Source organism: Protobothrops mucrosquamatus, unplaced genomic scaffold, assembly GCF_001527695.2.
Source record: "Protobothrops mucrosquamatus isolate PMUCROS unplaced genomic scaffold, P.Mucros_1.0 scaffold452, whole genome shotgun sequence".
NCBI classification, from domain to species: Eukaryota; Metazoa; Chordata; class Lepidosauria; order Squamata; family Viperidae; genus Protobothrops; species Protobothrops mucrosquamatus.
In genome coordinates, this window is record NW_015386775.1 from 91386 (window position 1) to 104467 (window position 13082).

A 13082-nucleotide genomic window follows, 5' to 3' on the forward strand; every position below is an offset into this window, starting at 1 on the left:
TTCTTTTCCTTTATCATTTCTATCTTCCTTATCTAACTTTCTGCTCTTCCCCCCCCTCTCTTTGTACCTTCCTACTTAGTTTAGTAACTTCTCTCCCCGTGATCTAATATTGCTTCCTATGCTGCCGCCATCTTGCAATTCAGTATACCAGGTTGGGATTGTTTGGCTGCAATCCTTAATTAAATTTGGGCGATTTTGTTCTTCCATATCTTCTTGATTAAGCTTTAGTTCATTGGGTTTTTTGCCACTTTTAAAGCCACATTTAGACAATTCTGCAACTTTCTTGGGATCAGTGGGCTAAAAGAAGAGATAGAACCTCACATCATCTTCCTTGTATCTTGATCATCTGAAACTTCTGATTGACTTTTCTCAGCAGTTTTGTTTAAGTATTAAACAGTTTGGAACCAAATTGAATGCCTGAGGTACTTTTTAAACAGATAGTACCATTTTTTTTTACCTTCCTTCAGGACATATTGGAATCATTATAGTCCTGAACATAATCCAGCAAGAGAATCCAAAAGAATTTAGTGGCAAATTAAGACACTGAGAGTCCAAAGCTATTTCTATGCCCAAAACAGTGGAAAACAACATTGAAAGAAATTCAAAGAATTAATGTCCTTTAAGACACTTAGTGTTTAGAAGCTGTTAAGATAAAGTAATAGATTTAGTAATAGACCATTGTCTTCTTAAGGATAGCCAATAGCACTTGCTATCTTAGGATAGCATTTGCCATATCTAAAGTCAGCATCCCTGTGCCCATGTTTCTTTCAGTAATCACAATGGTCAGTGATCTAGGGCAGTGGTTCTCAACTTGTGGTCCACGGACTCCTGGGGGATTGCAATGTCATTACAATTCCTTGAAGACTTGAACAAATGTTATGATTTAAATATTGAGTTTAGTCTTGGTGGTCCATGGCCATGATCTGTGGCCACAAAAGGTATTTAAAGTGGGTTTGTGATGAAGAAAAGGTTGAGAACTACTAATCTAGGGTATAAGCTGCATATCTAAATTCATTTTGTCCACACTCTTAGATAACATATGAATATCCAGTACTTTAAAAATGATATGTAAATCTTAGAGTAAATGAAGATTCATACATGAATGGAAACAGATTACATATAGTATTGATTCTGCTTCTTGATCCATCTGAAGTATTTCTAGACCTCTGTTTTTTGAAATCTTTTAGGTTTTTAAACTAGATGATAAATTCTTTAGGAATGAGTTCCTGTTACAGTAGTAGAGTGTCAACCATTCATTGTCTAAAAAATTCAGATATATATTTTTAATTCTGTATATCATAATTATTATATTCAAAACATCAACTTCAGCCTGAATCTCATTCTTCCCTGTCATCATGGCATTTACTCTTCCTGAAGTTGAATCTGTCATAATTCTTGCTGCAGCAAATTCCATATGAATTAAGGTTAGATCAAATCCCACATACAATAAGTTAGAGATTTTATTCAAAGTATCATCGAGTTCAGAGTACTCAGAAGAACAGAGAACAAGATCCTATTGTACAAAATTATTGAAAAAAGCCAAGTCAGTTGCAACACAGGATGCTGAAAAATACAAATCTTTTTTTCAAATCCTTTTTATCTACTACATGAAAGTTCTCAAGTTTTAGTACCTATTTCTTTACAAAGCTGTTACTAAAATAAATGCAAATTTGTATATTACATAGTGCTAATGAATGCATACATAAAATGTATTCATAGACACTTTAACAACTCAACCTTTCTTATCCATGTATTGCATTAACTGTTCTAACTGCTGATACTTTGTCTCAAAATGTAGGTGTTGCTCTGTTTAACAATATGCGAAATGAGCTCCTGAAAAATGAAGACAATTTTAAAAATCATGTGGCAAATATAACAGAGGTGTCCTCAATGTGAGACTGCTACTGAAGACAATAGTCCAGTATAAAGCATAGAAATTTACTATTTTTAATAATACTTTCCTTTTTTTCTACACACATAACACAGGTGGTAAATGGAGATTATGGCAATTAGTCTTTTGAGAAACAGTCTTTAGAACCAAAATATCATTTTAAGTGTTGAGATTTAAATATGTATAAAATGTATTTTATGCATAGGGAAAATGGTTTTCATTTAAATACTTCATTTCCCTGGTTTTTCTGGGGCATTGCATTAAATGAAAAACCTCAGTCACTAGCTGCTGCATTTGCCTATTTCTGGTGTTAATTATCTTTTGTTTGCCCTTGATAATCCTGAGGTTGGTATGCAGATAATGAAGGCTGCAGAATCATCTCAGAGTGGAAAAAAACAATGGTATTGTCAATTCGGCATCACAACACTTTATAAATTATGAATGTTATCTACATTAAGGAGAATAGAAGATTTTTAAAATTACTTCTATGAATAGATTAAATTACAAGTATTATTACATTTCATTTTATTAAGTGCATCTTAGTAGTTATTAGAGCAAATGAACATGTTCTCTCAATTACATAATAACATTAGAACTAAAAATTGTGCATCAACACTCCCACATGCATAATGCAGCTTTGTATATTAATCATCCCAAACAATATTTTTCAGTTTATATGAAGACAATTATTACCTATCCAACAATAACATTGTTATTGGTTGATTAAAATTCAAGAACTATCTTTTCAGATAAAAGCTTAGTTTTAAAAAAAAAATCACAAAGAGGTTTCAGTCTCAGGAAAAATGCAAATCTTGTAATGATTCAATTTTTATTTAATTATGTAAAACAAAGCTTGTATATTCCAGTTTGAAATGTAGTAGAAAAGTATTAGTAATTTACGATAGTAATGTATGCTAGAAAGATAATTTCATTTTGTTTTGAAAAGTTTTTTTAAAGGGGTGAAGGGTCATTGTAGTTCTATTCTGATAATAAACTTTTTTGTCCCTTTTCTTGTTTGAATAAATAGCAAAATGTTAATGAAGGCCCATATAGAAAGAAAATAATAGCTATGGGAAGATCTATGTTAGAAAGGTAGCATTCTGTGTAAATTCATTTATTGTATTATTTGGTCCATTCTAAATTCCATTTTACAGTAACATATACACTGATAATAAAACCTAATCATGAACCACTATAGAGCAAGATTCTCTTTATAAATTTTAAAATACAGCACCAACAATGTATTTCCTAAACTAATAATTACAAAAGCCACAGATTTATTTTTAAAAAGACCTGAAATGAATATTCAATATTTATTTGGACCTGAATCTGTGACACATAAGGGAAGAAAAGTCCATAGAACTTTATCCTAAGTGATTGAATTGGAAAAAGACAGAAAGTGAACTGCACTTGCAGTGCTTAACCTCTTGCTGTACTTTGGATCTGCACTGAAGAATCAAACTGCACAGATTTTATCAATGCCATAGTCCATGTGTATATAGATGTGGGCTCCATTTTCAGTCTGGGGAGAGTTTATCTATCTATCTGTCTGTCTGTCTGTCTGTCTATCTGTCTACCTACCTACCTACCTACCTACCTATCTATCTATCTATCTATCTATCTATCTATTTAAAGAAAGACATATTTCTTCTTCAATTCAATCATTGCTCTTCAATTCTGGAGTGCTTCCCTTTTCGGCCAAAATAAGATATCATGTGAATAATATCAAAGTAATCAAACTATATTGATAAGAATATTTTTAATCTCTTAAATAAATCTATTCCAGTTACAAGTCTGTATTAGTAAATATTTTTTTTCATACTAATTTTCTTTCAATATTCTCTTATCCTTACGGGATGTTTGGTATGCTCTTATCTCTTTCTAATTTGTATTGAACATTTTAAAAAATGTTTTGATACAATGATAGCTTTAGAAATATTTTTAAGATATGAATCAAAATTAAATCTTGAAAGCAGCACTGATTCAAATGTGCTTTGAAATAAAGATTTAAATTGCATGGTGGAACTGGAAAGAGACAGAAAGTGAGCTGCAGTTCATATAAATATAGACTATGAACTTGATTTTTATAAGAGGAATAAAAGGTTTTGTTTTTCTCAGATATTTTGACCTATCATTGAATCTTTTTACTAAATATACTTCTGCTATGTAAATAATTCAACTCATTCTTTATAAGCGTGATATGATTTTTAAAATTATTTTTGTATAATCACAGAATAAAATATAATGCCTTGCACTGGATTTTTGTATGCAGCTATAATTATTGACATGTTACTGCTACAGTAAATGAATTAATAATTTGGTTTATTTATATGAAGGCAGTTCAAAACTAAGCAATCTGCTTTAAATATAAGGGTATTAACAAGAGTAGGAGAGACAAATAATAAAATGCCAAGGTATAACCCCTTAATCATTCCAGGATTTAACAATCATTTCAGTTCTTTAATTCAGCAAGCTTCTTTAAATGTGAAAAAAAATCTGCACTCCCTAGGAAAATGGGGAAAAAATCCTCATCTTCTAATAAAAGTTCTGAAAATTTTGAATACTATTATTTTTCATCTTTGTTTTTCTGTTTAATTTTATGAAACCCTGAAAATCCCTGCTTATTTACCTCCAATTGTGCAAACTTAAAATCAGTAAATGCATTAATTGGGCCCAGTATTGAAATATATGCAGTTAAGGCACCTTTTATATTAGTGATTCTCTGAAGGACCAAATGGTTTCTTCTGATGCTATTAGATAAATTTAGACTTTTTATTATTATTGGAGCAGATTAAAAATCCATAAGGTAAGACACTGACTGGAAATAATGTAATTGGGCTGCCAAAATAACTAAAATATTTTAATTCCAATTAGACCCAAGTTATAATGTGCTAATAATAATATCAAAAGTTTAGGGATGCAGTAAAAGGGGAAATGGGCGAGCAACACCAAAAGTCATGTGCATGTATTTATTTCATTAAAAGTATCTTATATATAAGAATGTAAAAAGAATGTATGTTAATATCTGATAAATATCACAGTATATGTATGGGGGAGAGTTTGGAAAAATAAAAAAAAAATTAAAAAAAAAATTAGCACCCATTAGATTGTCTTTATATCTGTCTAATGTAATTAGTTATGACTTTTTGCTGTTTAAAAAAGTTTCAGGCATTATAGAGTTAACTATTCCCCTGAATTACTCCTATTTAAGAAGAAAAATCATATTACTTTCTTAATCTTTCTAATTCTTCTCTTCTAAGATCATCTTGGATTTCTTCCTATAACAGTGATTCTTAGTGCTGTCTTGTTTTCTATCAATTCTGTTAATGAATTGAGAAGCTGACATTAGGCTTTTAGGTAAGTGCTACAAGCTGAGCCCTGAGAATTTGCAGCAAGATACCAAGTATAGAGAAGATACTTCTCTGTCCATTTGAGCATCAATGTTGCTTTAAAAGTTTATTACTTTGATATTGTGTAGGTAGCACACAAAAGATCATGTGGTAGTTTATGATCTGCCTTTTGATTATCACAAGAAAAAATTCTGGGAAATGAAAGGCAGATATAATTCACTAAAATTACACTGAATCCTTTTTAATCAATAAAGATAAATCAACTATTGGTTGTTAAATCAATCCTCTCTTTTACTGAGATATATTATCTTGATTTTTTTAGGAATAATTATTTCAAAATATGTTGACTAACTTTTGAGACAACGATAACCATGATGCAAGGCCATGTGTGCTTAAAGATTTTTTTTTTCTCCCCAACTTGAAGCTTTTTAATGACTTTAATTTGGTTTTCTATGATTCCAGAAAATATAGTTGGGTGAGGCTGGGACTTTGTTTTTAAATCCTGGTTCTTTTTTTTTAATAAAATTATTTTTCTGACAAAAATACTGATCCTGTTTCTTGCTTTTAGCAGACTGATTCTGTGACATATATCTTATTAGAGAAAGCACAAACCTCTATGAAATGTGTGTGTGTATGTGTATGTGTGTATAAATTAGCTGAGCAATTAAATATGCATGGCAATAAGAAGGAAAAGAACAAATAAATTGAAGCAAAGAAGTAAGGTACTGTAATCTAATGTGGATTTTCTATCTAAAATTAATGACTGATACGTAATACACAGCATGTAAAAATGAACTGCTGCACAGAGAAAAAAAATCTTTTCACTGCATTGTATTTTCTGTCAAGCAAACTTTTCATATAAAGCATTAGGCAATTCATGTAATTTAATGAACATCTTGAATAAAGTACCTTTTAATACAAGTGGTCAAATTGGGTGCTTTTATTTCTGTTCAAAATGCTATATAAGATAATAACATGTTTGTTTTTAAATGACCAATAATGCCTAGTATCTAATACAAGGCATTCCTATAATTGGACAGCAATTTCAGTGGTGTGATCTTTTAAATGACTTGATATTATTTCTTAACACCTTTGTGAGCAACAAGGAAATAAAGTTTAGAGTGCATTTTCAAACGGGAGGCATATCTTGTAATAGCTTATTAGATGGTCATCTTAAAAATGAAAGTCTATACTAAATGATCATTTGAAGATCTTGATGCCCTTTGTTTTTAATTCTCTTTTACATTTTCACTGTGGAAATTTTGTTCTGTTATTAAGAAAGATAATTTGATGAACTGAAAAGAAGGGTCAGGAAACCTTCCACTGAATAATCTTTCAATTCATTGTTAATAGCTGGAGTATTAACACTATTACAGGTATATATGATGGGAATATCGGGTTGACCTAGCAATATATTTTTTTTTAAAAAATAAATTTATCACAATAAAGAAAACATCAAATTGAGCAAACGACTATAATGAGGGAGATGGGCAGTTACGAAGTGTGAAAAATAAATAAATAAATAAATATTTTTTATTTCTAATAAATTAAAAAGAAAACTTAGAACCAAAGCAGATTGATATATTTGACAGGACAGACTTTAACAGTAATTGTATAGCAGATCTGATCTTGCAGGCTTTCTAATTAGTCTTTTAACTATGCTTTCTTCTATTTTTGATGTACTTTATTTAAACTAGGTATAGCTACATTGTAAATTCTATCTTAAATGTTATATGTTTTGGAATAAAAATATATGAAGTTTTACTTTGTAATTTAATTTCTGCCATAAAGTAAGAGACATATTTGTTACCAATTGTAAGTTCTTGTAAAACGTCATTTTTGTTTATTCTGCCATAAAGTAAGAGACATATTTGTTACCAATTGTAAGTTCTTGTAAAAAGTCCTTTTTGTTTATAAATACATATATTAATCCTCATGAACTGTGCAATAATATTAATTAATTCATTGACCAAATTATTTTTTGTGTAGGACTAATCACAGGATTATAAATACTGGTTTTTGGTCAGAATAGCACTATAACTATAATAGCACTGTACTATAATATACTATAATGATTTGAATTATCTAGTTACCAATGCTTTTTAAACAGTGCCTATTTTCTTTGTGTCAAAATTTTCAGTTTTCAGACATCTCTGCAAGTTTCCCCCTCTTGACACTGACTGTATGCAGCATGAAAAAACTGCATAAGCATCTGAAAGTATGCAAAATTCATTTTGGCTTGAGATGAAGGTAATTTAAATTCTATACTAAAAAGTAAAGTGTACTACATCATTTCATAAATTCTTAAGATGAATAAGACAAAACATGCTTCTTTGCTTTTGTGTTGTTGCAAGAGGTGTAGACTGACTCAATTTCCAGAAAAAAAACTTTTTCAGTTCTTAGCACCTTGTTGATACTTTCATGCTTTGAATTTTTCTGTTTCCAGGGCTTATTTTTATATAGCAAAAGGGACCATTTGTTAAGTTATTTGCAAATAAAACACTCCCATCCCAAGCAACTAGCTTCAGATTTTAATCTATTGATCCTTTAGAGTGCCAAAGAAGTTGATTGACAGTGAGCAACATTTACCTGACACCCCTGAACATTTCACAGAGACAAGTTGATAAGAATTTGTATAAATACTAATATTAAGCAGAATTAGCTTTGGAAAAAATAAAGAAATTGTACTGAGGTGAAAATTGTCACTGTCAGGAGAAATGAAGTTATATCAGAACAAGTGACATACAATTTTCTCTAGAGTGTTTTTAATAAAAATAGCTTTTCTTTGAATATTTTGAAGTCAAACATGAGAGGCAATCTGTGCGTTTGTCAGAGTTTGAGAGTGTGAAAAATTGCTGCCTTAAATCATTTAAGCTGAAAAGCAACTTCTTCCTGCTGAGATAATTTCGCATTGACTTACTGTGCAAGCCCTTCAGGCATTCCCAGCTCAGAGCAGAACTTTTCAAGGTAGAAACAGAGAGAGAACATCGGAGAAGGTGGGACAAGGATCAACAGCAACTCCAGGCATTCGGGCAGATCTGACTTTGATTAATTAGAAAGCTCCCCACCCCCATTTCCACACGTGCTGCATGATGGATCGTTAGAGTGGATGAGGATACACAAACCTGGAGTTGACTCTTACAGGAGGTTTTGACATTCATGTAGAGAGAGTTCTCAACTGACTAAACTGTAAGATTTTAATTTCGCCTAACAGACAATTGTCTGAAGTAGAAGCAATTTGCATTTCTGGAAATTTAACCAGTGACTATATCAATATGCAACAACTTTTAAACCCTACAAAGCATTATTTATTTCACTCTTTCCGATTATGAAAGTTTAGTCTTAATTTATTGATTCAAATTTTATTTTTAAAAGCTGCTTAATAAACAGGTAAAAGAAATTATCATTTGTGTGTGTTTTAATTAGTTTACAACATAATCAAATGTAGGGTTTTAAGAAAGAGTCCCTTTTATCAATAAAATAATTATTTCCAAGTACATATGCTTAAGTTTGAGATGTTAGAATTTTTAAACTAATGTCTAAAAATTTAAATAATAAAATAATAATTTCTATTAAATTGTTGGGAAGTTATATGATTTTAGAAGATAATTGATGAATTGGCTATAGTGTTGAAGTTAATTGAATAATACTTGCTTTCTTAAATATAGCCAAACAATTCTAGCATAGGATTAATGAAAATTAATAATTTCTAGTTTTTCTTAATGCTTAATTTTATACTGAACATAATTTTGCAATTTTCAATTGATACAAATTCAGGGATATGTTTACAGTCAGCTTTTGCTAAAATTATAGGTTAGTCTTACTTACTATCTTATGAAATGGCAGTATTTGGCCTGACCCTAGATCAATGAAGGAAACAAGATATATGCTTATTATATGGAAATCTTTGAACAGGCAACAAAATAACATTTTATTTTGTAGTAGTCCATAAGTATTCATTTCAGTGTTTGGGGATGATCTTTTGTTATAGGACTGATCTTTAGGTCCTTATTGCAGAAAATTGATTTTCAGGGCACATAATATACATTGAGCCTGAGTCTGCTTTTGAAGCTTTTCTAATTTCAAGGTGGTTTATGGACAGAACGTCCATAAACCTTTTGAAATAAAACTATTTGAAATCCTGGAAAATGAAGATCTTGTTTTTTATATGTTGAAAAAAGCTTTGTTTTTGTTTTTGTTTTACTTTTGTCGCAAGCCTTAATTCATTTTGAGCCTTAGCTTTCTTCATTTCATCTTTGCATGCTCCGGCTATTTGCTGATATTCTGCCTTAGTTATGTGCTCCTCTTTCCACTTTTTATACTTGTCCTTTTTGTCTTTCAATTTATCAGAGAGTTCTTTATGCAGCCATGCTGGTTTCTTTTGAGAGATGTTATTTTTCTTCTTTGTTGGTATTATGCTAGATTGGGCTTTTATAATCTCACTTTTCAAAATTTCCCAAGCTTCTTGGGTTGTTTTCCCCTTGAGGATACTCATCCATGGAAACCTTCCCAAGCTGTCTCTAAATTTATTGAAATTAGCTGTCTTAAAGTCCAAGACTCTAGTTTGACTATGTTCTATTGTTTGTGCTTCCACAATGTTGAATTCCAATATTGCATGATCACTACCTCCCAAGGTTCCTGTGGCTTCAACACCTTCTATCATTTCATCTCTGTTAGTGATAATTAGGTCCAATATGGCTGATCCCCTAGTTTTCTCTACTTTTTGGGAGACAAAGTTGTCTGCTAGGTTTGTCAGCAATCTGTTTGATATTCCACTTGGTGCAGAGTTTCTCTCCCAGTTGATATTAGGGTAATTAAAGTCCCCCATTATTATTGTGATGTGCTTCCTACATACCTTAGTTAACTGACCAGAAAAAAGTTCATCTATCTCCTCTGTTTGGTTGGGTGGCCTTCAGTATATACCTATGACAATGTCATTTCCCCCCCCCCCCTTTATATTGATCCAAATGCATTCAAGGCAGTTTTCATCATTGTTATGCTCTATTTCTGTAGAGATATAGTTATTTTTTATATAGAGAGCAACTCCACCTCCTCCTTTATTTGGTCTGTTTCTTTTAAATAATTTAAATCCCTGTATGTATGTTCCATTTGTGGGTTTCATCCCACCAAGTTTCCGTAATGATAACAATACCATATATGTTCATATTATTTATAAAGAGTAATGCAAATAATTTGTCTTCTCCTTCTTGAGATTTTTATTTTATCCTTCCAAATCAAGTCTAGAGATGTGAGCATTCCTAGTGGTTTCCCAGCTAGGTACTAACCAAGTACTAATCAAGTCCAAACCTGCTTTGATTGCCCAAAGTAAATTCAGTTATGCGACTTGCTGGAGAAACAATGTTGTAGAAGAGCAGACTTGCAGAATGATTTTTGCATTTATTGTTTAGTCTATTATCTAACCTTCAAATGAGAAGCTAACCTTCAAATGAGAAACTACTGCTTGCTCTCCTTAGAATTGTTATATGTAAACCTGAATTTGGGTTGGTTTAAATGACAAGCCGCTTTCAAGTAGGGACCTGGCCTGAAAAATGTATGCCCCAAGACCATCCTATGAGGAGTTAAAATGTGCAAACAATAACGTGAAAATAACTTCCGAGAATTCAGTTTGTAACACTGCCTTATAAACAGTTTATGTGTATGTCTATGAAAAAGAATAAAATTGTAAGTACTTGAGCCAGACTGTTGATACAAATTTGTTGAAGATTATACGCTGGTTGGATTTTCAATAATTAGTTTAGGGACAGAATAATATATGTAAAGAAAATACGTTATTGAACAGTAATTAAACCTTGATCTTGTTTAATCTTTTGAATAGACCACTAAAAACTAGTTCATAAGTTGAAATGGAGCACATATATAACAAAAGGCAGAACATAAATCTAACAAATAAATCCAGAAATTTAAATTGGTCATAGCAAATTTAGTCCAATGAAGTAAATAATCATTTTGTTAAAATAACTTGCATAATTCAAGAATTCTCCATGCAAAAAAATCCAAATATATACACTTCAATATCACGTTGACATCTTTAAACATTTTTTCTCTTTCCGATGTCATATTAATAAATGTATGAGTATTAACCTAAGCTGAAAAAATGTAAAGCAGGCCCCAAACATGCCTGTTAATAATTTAATAATTCTTTTTTGAGGTGGAGGGAATAATTTATATTATTGATGAATCACATTTTTTTTTAGTCCCATATCCTTACCTGACAAATGTAAAATAATATGCAGCACAATGCTTATCCAGTGGAGTTTATTCTGCTCTAAAATTAGAATTACAGTCTTTAAGCTACAGCATTTTGTAATTTTACTTCTAACTTTGGGTATATTTATAATGACCTTCTGAATAAATCAAGACATTTTTATTTTCCAATGAAGTTCTGTACAGCTCATCGTAGAAGGAAAATTGATTGAATTAAAAAAGATACATTTTCCAGGAATTGAGTTCAGAATTTTAGCCCAAATATTATATATTTATAACTGTCTCACACACAGAAATACATGGATGTATATTAGAATTGTGTGAATTTTTGAGTAGGGTGCTTTTGTTGTCTTGTGAAATGCCTCTGCAAATGGATACTGCAATTTACGTCTACATATAACTGCAGTTTTTGTCTTGTCACTAAAATAACTAAGAGTCTTTTGTCACTTTAAAGAGAAACTGATATATCAAATTACTTACAATAAAATCATATTAAAATCATGCAGATTTGATATTGTACATACTTCATTTTTCTCTCCCATTTATCATTAAAACATTGTCATAACAAAAGAACTCTTTTCAAATGCTTCCAAATTTCATATAGTTTAGATACCTGACTTTATGATGTGTTGAAAATTTCAATCTCATTTATTCCACCTCTATGACTGTGCTTTAATCAAATTAATGTTTTCTTAATTTCACAGTGTGGGAAAGATAGCAATGAAATATTAATTACAGTATATGTTTTCAATATCATTTAGTAGAAGAAGTTTACATATTTATTTATTAAGCATATTTTTATGGCTGCCCATCTTATCAAAAGTGACTCTAGTTCACGTATCATGACTTTTTTCCCCATTGCTGGCAATGGGGTGGGTGCAGTTTTGGCATGATGCATCCAGCCCATGGGCCAGCAGTTTGACACCTCTGCTCTAGTTGGTGTACAACTGGGGTCTTCAAACTTGGCCCTTTTATGACTTGGGACTTCAACTCCCAGAATTCCTCAGCCAGGCATGCTGGCTGAGGAATTCTGGGAGTTGAAGTCCACATGTCATAAAAGGGCCAAGTTTGAAGACCTCTGGTGTACAATAATCCAATAAAACAAGTTTTATATAAAATCACTCATGTAAATATATAAAAAAATCAGTCATAAAAATTAAATATTATTAAAATTAATACAAACCCCAGATATGGAGTGAATGAGTATATCTGTTTCAGTAGTGGAGCCATCTGAATATGCCTTCAGTTAAAGCTATTCCTTTTATTTTGAAAGTTCACCATTTTGTCAGTTCTGTATAGCTACAACAACTTTTTTTTGCAAGGACACTGTGGTGGATATGTAATGCATTTGCTTTCATTTATCACTTCTTCCCAGAAGAATGCATCCATTGTTAAAACTACCCCACTGTGCTAAAGGTCAACAGAAATTCTTAAGGATGAAATGGCACTTGCCTGTCAAAATGCTAAAAACCAAGAGTAAAATAAATCAAGTGTAACCATTATCCATTTCAGAATATAAAGCATTTCCAGTGTATCACACTAATGCTCTGATACCAAGAACAGAATGGCACAGCATGATTCCATTCTGTGACAATGGAAGCCAAAATAATGACGTC